The 8,649-nt window shown below is 35.3% G+C and overlaps 1 pseudogene; it reads left to right on the forward strand.

Moving 5' to 3' along the window:
- Positions 1-549: 549 nt before the first annotated feature.
- On the forward strand, positions 550-6,014 carry LOC142165269 (F-box/LRR-repeat protein At3g03360-like; annotated as a pseudogene).
- Positions 6,015-8,649: the final 2,635 nt, after the last annotated feature.

The following is an 8,649-nucleotide window of genomic DNA, read 5'->3' on the forward strand; positions in this document are numbered from 1 at the left end:
CAACAAAAATGTTATTTAACAACAACAAACGATACAATCTATTCAAACATTGTATCCATAAAACGATACAATACAATACATTATAAAACAATGATTAATAATGATCCAAACATAGTGTTGAACCTTTTTTGGGGATTCCTTTGCCGTAGAGATTGGGATCCGTCTTCCATTGATGCCCTCAGATCCTTTGCTGCTGAGAATAATAAACAACAACAATTTCCTTGGAAGAAGCTGTACCAGCAAATCTATCAATTGGACACTGTCTACTGTAGCAGACTTGGAGCCCGTTTGGACATGAGATTTTTTCATTTTTTTCGAAAAAATTTTACTTTTTTCAAAATCATTGTTTGACCATAAAATTTTCAATTTTCACTTGAAGATAAATTTTAGAATTTTTCGAAAATTTGAAAAAATTCAAAAAGTTATTTTTCAAAATTTTCACTCAGATCAATAAAACTTCAAAACAAACTAAATGTCCAAACACAATTCTAATTTTCAAATATCATTTTTTTTTTTTTTTTTTTTTTTTTTTTTTTTATAATTTTGCAATTCTTATGTCCAAACGCCCACCTGGGGTGAGGTGAGGGAAGCAAAGAGAAGACGGGAAGGTGAAGGAGTGGGGTCTGTGGGGTTATTTTTATTTTTAGATAGGGGTTTTAGAGTCGGGTAACGGGGCACATAGGAGAGGGTTTGGGTATTTTATAATTGGGCATGGGTCCATTGAATCTGAAAGCGATACGTGGTCAGCCGTCTATTATTGGAACAAAGGGCAATTTTAAACAATATTCGACAGTTTTGACCCTTTTCTGTTTTGGTATTGCTTCGTCTCATTCTTCCCCTATTATTGGAACCATACCTCTTCAACTTTGACTTAATTGGGAAAGAGTGTTTCTGGAAATTGAATAGAAAATTCTGATCTTTGCTTCGTTGAATATGTTTCTCGATCTTGAACAGCTAGCTTTTTAATTATGAAACAAAACGATTGCTCTTTTGATTAGTACGTAATCTATCTGATATATAAATCACAGAAAGTTCAAATATTTGAATTTTTAGCTTTATTTCCCTATCATTCGTTAAAAGTTCTGATCTTTGCATCATATTTACTGATTTTTTATATTATAAATTGCATTCTTTGCACTGATTTGGGGTTCTTATCTTCTGTCAGTTGCAATAATTCCACACAAAATTCAAGTCTCTATTATGGATTTCTATTGTGAATTCGGATTGAGGCATGTTTTTTGTGCGTAATTTATGGTAGCTTAGTGATAGTTCTGCTGAAACTGTCTTTGTTATCATTTGGATGTAGGATGATTCTGATGCCCTTATAAAAAAAAATATATAAAATATGGACTACGTGATGCCCTTTTCAATAAAAAGAAAGAGGGATTTACTTATCAAAAAGAAAAAAAGAAAGACGGATGATGTGATGCCTCTTAATCGCTGTAGTAAGCATCAGAAGGTAATATGCTTTTAAACCCCTGGTTTTTTTTTATGACCGAGATATTCGTATGGGGCTGACCCTTTGGACCAACCGCAACCTTTGGACCCTTTGGGCCCGCCCCTCTACCCTTTTCCACTTAAATACCAGGCTTTGCTTTGCATGGTGTGGGGCTTGAACCTACGACCTAAGACACAAATCCACCACCCTTTGCCGCAAACCCCCGGTTCTACCTTTAATATTCTTTTATTCCAGTCCTAGGCTAATGAATATATAAGGAGTTAGTATCTTTTTTCTTTCATGCAGAATCTTTTCAAGTGTGGGATTGACAACTTGCCTGATGAGTTGCTTATTGCCATTCTTTCCTGTCTTACCTTCCAAGAGGCAGCAAGGACCTGTATTCTCTCGCAGCGATGGAGATACTTATGGAAGTATACAACTTGCAGTATTCAGTTTTATAGTGAAGGCACATTGGATTTTGAGGCAGCAGAAAAGTTTATAAATTCGGTGAATGAAGGCTTAAAATTGCATCAGGGTGAATCTATTGAGCAGTTCAAAGTTGGTTTTGTCTATCCAAGTATTAGTTATCGCCCCAACAAGGATACTGAATTTGCAGTAGAAAGGCAACGCAAAGTCAACCATGATATTGATGGCTGGATTAATTTTGCAATGGAAAGCCAGGTCAAAGTATTTGAACTAAACATGGCGGCAGGTCCTCTTGACAGCACTGGACTTTGGAGGAATTATAGCATTCCTCATGTGCAAAAGCTGTTGTCGATTTCTGGCGAGGTTAAGTTGCTGAAAACATTGACTACTCTCAAATCTTTCCGATTTGTTAACATCCGAATAACACAGGAAGTTGTTGAATTTCTTTTGTCACACTGCCCTGTGTTGGAGCAAGTGTGTATTTCAGCCTCAAAGTCTCTGAAGCGTTTGAAAGTTGCTGGTTCGTTAACTAAGTTAAGGTCCATGGAAATATCAAATTGTGATTCTTTGAAGACTATGAAGGTTCATGCTCCAGGTCTTGTGTCTTTTACATACATTGGACGTGATATCAAAGCGCCTTTCAAGAAAGTTCCCCTCTTATCTGAGCTAACTATCGGAGGTGATTATGCTGGCTCTTTTATTTTTGATGATCACAAGCACTCAAGCTATTGTCGAAATCTGAAGAAGCTTAAACTGAAAGTGTCACAAAAGGTTGCAGGATAGGGGAGATTCCCAGTGAACATCCTCAACTGTACAATCTGAAAGAGTTGGAATTGGACATCACTTTAGAAGAGGATGATGGCCTTTGCTTCTTCGCATTCTTGACTAAGTGTTCTCCTCGGTTGTCCAGGTTAACCATCAAGGTAAAAGTTCTTGTCTCATATTCTTCTCCTTTATGCCATGCCATGCTCTTGGCTCTTGCCCTCTATGAGCTATATGACGAAAAGTCTTAAAGATGGTTAAGCTTAGGTGTTCTTTGAAATGATCTGCTGATTGTATAAACATTTTAAAACTCATCTAAAAGCTTAATATATTAGAGAATGCCTGCTCAATTGAAAAAGCGTATTCTTTTAAAAAAGAAGAAGATTAGATCTACTTAAGTATTTAGCCCGCGTAATAAGTAAGCAATGAGATAGGTACATAATTAATTGCTTTGGGATCGTGTTGTTCTACGAGCCGTTACTATCATAACACTAGTTGCATGTCAGATATCAACGAATACAAATTTTATTACTCCCAGTTTTATAGCAGTAATTAAAAGAATGAACGTAATCTTTGTGTAATCTTGTTCACTTATGAAGTAATCAAAGAAAGTATACCATGGCTGACTCTAAAATGTGGGATTTTGCCTTTATGATATTGCTTTACAAGAAAAAGAAAGATCATGTATGTTCACGCACCATCATCACTATTATGGTATGATGAGGAAGTCTAACCATACATTATTTACATAAAATGTTCGTGCAATAGTAAATAGCACTTAGTAAATTGAATGATAACAGAATCTGTTTTATTCGTGCATTATAGTCCTATACATGATATATTTGGGAGCTACCAAGAACACCATTTGAAGAGGGTTCAGAGAATGGATGACTGTCTTGGTATGTACTGTATGCAGTGCCACTGAGAAAGAGGATCCGATTCCAGTGCAGTTGAACTAATTGCATTCTTGATTGACAGGGTATTAGAATATGGAAGGAAAAAATGCTTTTTATAGTTCACTCAGTGTTTTGGAAAGCGAGAAGTGGAAAAAAGCGACGAGGCTTTGCTTCACTGAAGCAAGAAGCGTGAAGCGAAGGGCGCATTTTTTTTCATGTGAAGCGCAATTTAATACATAACTAAAAAATATTAAATAGGCATAGATAAATGACCAAAAAGACATTGAAATATTTAATACCTAGCTTTTTAGCTTGATGCCATTGAATAAAAAGACAGAATTTACTACAATTACCAAAAAAAAAAAAAAAAAATAGAATAGTGAAAACAGAGAAAAAAATGCAGAACAGTCAACAGAGATTTTGAAAAAACAGAGCAGAACAGAGAAAAAAGAAGAGCAGAACATAGAAAATAACTCTTGGAAGTCGAAGAACTGACAAAAAAATAGAAAAGAAGAATAGAAAAAGAGAGAAGAGAAGAGAAGATAATAAAAGAGGAGTCGAGTGGAAGCAGGTAAAGCAGAGAAAAGAAGAAGAGGAAGAGAAGAGAAGAGAAGAAAGAGAAGAGAAACTTACCTCGAAAGAAGTCGCAACATTCAAGTGAAGAGGAAGAGCAGTCCACTTGAAGCAGATTATTGGAAGAGAAGTCGCGTACAAGTGTATTTGAAATTTTTTAAAATAAAACCCTAGGCAGCCGTCGACCTTGCTTAAGTGAGCTTTTCTCGCTCGTGTCGCCTCTCACTTCTGGGCCTGAAGCATGTGCTTTTTAACTCATGCCTCGCTTTAGGACTAGAAAAGCACAAAGGTTGCGCCTCGCTTAAAGCGCAGAAGCGCTTGCTTTTAATAACACCGAGTTCACTTGCTGAGATCTTGTTTGTTTCCCATTCAAAGAATTTTGGGGCGGGGGGGGGGGGGGGGGGGGCATGACAATTTTCTGTTGTCTCAAAATTCTAGACAGAATCCAAAATTCTTCCTGGTGAAAAATTAAGGACTACCCAAAATTTATGAACGACTCAGTCCCACTGAATTGCATGCTCTTAAGTGCAGTTTGGCAAAGCAGGATATATACACAGTTAGGCTTAACAACTACCATTGATGAGTAGTCAGACATATGTAGATTGAGATTGCGATGCATAGGTTAGATATTTCTCCTACCAAGTTTTCCTGAAATATTTCAGAATTTGAAATGATACTTGAGCAGAATTTAACATAAAAGTTGCATTTGCCACATTTAACTGCCATTTTCATAATGGACTCTCATGCTGTTTAAGCCTAACTACGATTATGCTATATTGATGATTAACATTATAAGGATGCATGCACCCAATGGTGTGGCCTAGTGTATAATGAAGTGGGTTGGGAATCTGAGGTCTCAGATTCAAATTCTAGCAGAGACACAGAAACACTAAGTGATTTCTTCCCGTGGAATTAGTCGAGGTGCGCGCAAGCTGGCCCAGATACCACAGTTATAAAATAAAAACATTATAAGGATGCATATATTCTTTATTGGCTTTGTCTTTGATTAATGCTTTCTGATAAACTGTCTAGGCCATCCAGGTAGAGTTGGTGTTAGTTTATCGTCTATTAGTGGAAAGTCGTTTTGGTGTATTTATTAAAATCAAACTTTGGTGTGTTTTGTTCCTGCCACCCTTTCCTTTCCTTTTTTCGCCTCTCCTTTTTGGGCTCACTGTTGTCCGTTACATGTTTTGTAGAGTTAGTGTACAACAACAATGACCCATTAAAATTTCATTAGTGGGATTTGGAGAGGGTAGTGTGTACGCAAACCATTAGCTTTGTAGAGTTAGTGTATTCACTTGAAATTGATCCTCCCTTTCTTGGTTTAATGCGACTTAACGTTTTACTAATATGCCTATTTCTTTGTTTTGACAGGTATTTTTCCTTCCAGGCACGGAGAGACGTGAAAGCTAAATCCTATCTAGCTATTTTATAGAGTTCCCCCCCCCCCCCCACCCCCACCCCACACCCCCCAAAAAAAAGTTGCGGGAGTCCCTGACAGAAGCATGCGCTGCTGATCGTAATGCACAAGAAGCTACTAAGTTCTGTCACAAACGTCTTGAGGTGGTGAAGTTGGTTGGTTTTATTGGGTGTTCAAGTGATTGTAATCTTGCTTTACATTTGCTGCGAATTGCCCGATCTCTTAAGAAGATGATCATTGACACAGAGGGACACCCTAAGTGTGCATCCCTAGTGAACAAGAAGGCAATCAGAGAGTGTGTTGAGCAGCTTAAAGCAAATTTACCTCCCGGTGCTGAATTGTCGACACATGGTCCTGGTTTTACGTAAGGAGTAGACGTCCCCTATTGGTTTTAAATGTGCACATTTACTATGACTTCTTTATTTTGCTACTAACTTTTTCAATATTTTATAAGCAAATTTAGCGGATAGGTTATTTAAGTTGATGAATCTTCTGTCTTTTTAACATATGAAATTGTGTTGAACTTCTTCAGTTCTCAAGCTACTGCTAATTTTTATATCAAAATTGGCAGCATTTTGTAACTGGTCTTGAATCAATTAACATTTGGCAACGGCCGGGTTTTAGTTCAATCAACGAACTGTATCATATGACGAAGAGGAAATAGGATTTAACCTTATCTTTTTCCCTTTCCAAGCGTATAGCAAAATACAGACTGGATAACATGTGAAACCTTGTGCTAAAACAAACATTTCCTATTTGCACTCCTTTGTCTTACTCCATTATTTTTGTCACTCTAATAACTTGCAAGTTCTTTTCAACCAGTTAATCCATTTATTAAAGACAAATTAATCCCGGGCATGTTTTTTGCGTGTATACTATCTCGATGTATAATATAACTTTAAAACAATCATATCGATTTTGATGTTCTTGATATAAGATATGTGAGCACGTGATTTTTGCTTTACGAAAAATTACTCCAAAATAAATCAAAATAAATTTCTTTTGCTGTGTAATTTCTGAATTTGCGTGGTGTTAAATATTTGTTTATGTCCGTAAAATGTTTGCTTTGTTATAATTAAACAAAATTAAAATAAAAATACATGTTTCATGTATATCTAGGATTTAAGTATGCATTTAATTAAGTTAATTTAAATAAAATCATAAAAATATGCATTTTGTTCTATTTTCTTTCCACTGTGTGATTAACGTTGTTTATGTGTTAATAGTTGTTAAAAAGGTAATTAATATCTTTGTAATAGTAATTTTGTTTTTATAATTTTAATTAAGATTTTTTTAATAATGAAATTAGAAAATAATAAAATAAAATTAAAAAAAAAAAGTTATACAAAAATCGGACCTGGATTAAAATCCAGGCAGTTTTGAACATGGGGTCTTTTTGTTGGCCTTTTTAGCTCAGGTTCTGGTACATCATCCACGCGAGACCGCTTTTCGAACCACCTTGCATATCCAGGATTTATCTCACCCTTGATAGTGTCTAGGACTTGAGTATCACTGAAGTTCCGAACTGATTCGAACCAAACAAACGATAGATCCATACTTAGGGTGACTAGGGGTCACCATCTTGACACCCCAGAACCCCCTGAACACCCTCTATACGAATATGTTACCCGCTTGGTTCGAATCTCCCCGAAAGTTCTCGAATCTTCATTTGAAGATTCGAGCCAAGTTCAGATCTAAACCTAACAGTCCCAAACCGACACCATAGCTTCCCCTAGTCACCCTAAGTATGGATCTATCGTTTGTTTGGTTCGAATCAGTTCGGAACTTCTCGAATCTTCTTTTGAAGATTCGGACCAAACAAGAACAAACTTAGATCCATTTCAAACTCACACCAGTTAACCCTCTGGCCTCCCTCGTGCCTAGAACATCTTTGGTTCTTCTCGAATCTGACCAGAAATGGTTAAATCCCAAATCGAGTTTTTTTAAGAACCCTAAAAATACTAAACTTTTGGATTCTGTTCAGATTAAGTGAAGATTGAGGTTCAATCGACCTTAGTCGAAGTATTTTCAGTGGAAAATACTTCGACTAAGGTCAGTTTGATTTCAAACAAAAATCCGAAATCCAAGTTGAGTTCGAGTCGGAATAAAATTGAAGATTCATAGGTATTTTTTCTATTTATTTTTGTGTATTATACATGTATTTTTGTGTTTGTTTTAGTCCGTGTAATTTTTCCATCTGTTATTATCGTACTGTCTCCTACCCGTCTACCTAATTTTAAATGTGAATTGTTTCTGATTGATTATGCTTAGTTACATTGTGTATAATCGACTCGATTTAGTTCGTCGATTAGTTATATTATGAATTTTCATTCATAATAATACTGATTGAAACAACCTGTTTTCTATCATTATGTACTGTTTGTTGACAGATATTGTAGATACTCGTCAGTTAAATCATCCTGGTTTATATGAATCTGTCATAATAAAGGTTGTATATATGTTATTGTCTGAACATTAAGGTTTCAGGACATTGTCAGTATTGACAATGATCCTGTGTGTGTTTGATTCTAGTTCAGTGTTAGGTCCAGTCTGAATTGTTGTGATAATTTCAGTAATATGTTGTTAGTTCTGAATTCAGTGAAATATTGCTGTAATGTCAAGTTTGGATTCAAGTTTACAAAAGTTGGTCAAATACAATTGTATTAGGAGGTTAATAGGATTGGTTATAGCTGTAAATCAGAAGAATAACTAAGTTTGTACAGATTTTAGAATCTGTTTTGCTGTAGGTTCTGATTTTTCAGTAATAACATCAGGATTTCAGTAATAATTCACATAGATTGAGAATCAAATTGGTTTGATTATATCTATATCTATCCTAACTCAATCATAGGCATAACTAAGTAGATTAATTTCATCTATTAAGATTAAAACGAGTATATGAGAATAAGTTGAGTTGTATATACACAAATGGCAACACTTTAAATCATTGGTAATTAAAAAATAGAATTTGCATCAAGTAATAATGAAAATTCTTGGAAAATATTTCCTTTCCTTTATGAATCATTCATTTTTAGTTTCATATGTAATTTATTCCTTGGCATATATATATATATGTCATATTTGTTTTAAAGATAGTATTAATCATATTTTTATTCTGTCCTTTGAATTTGAAT

Source organism: Nicotiana tabacum, chromosome 10 (genome assembly GCF_000715075.1).
Source record: "Nicotiana tabacum cultivar K326 chromosome 10, ASM71507v2, whole genome shotgun sequence".
Taxonomy (NCBI): Eukaryota; Viridiplantae; Streptophyta; class Magnoliopsida; order Solanales; family Solanaceae; genus Nicotiana; species Nicotiana tabacum.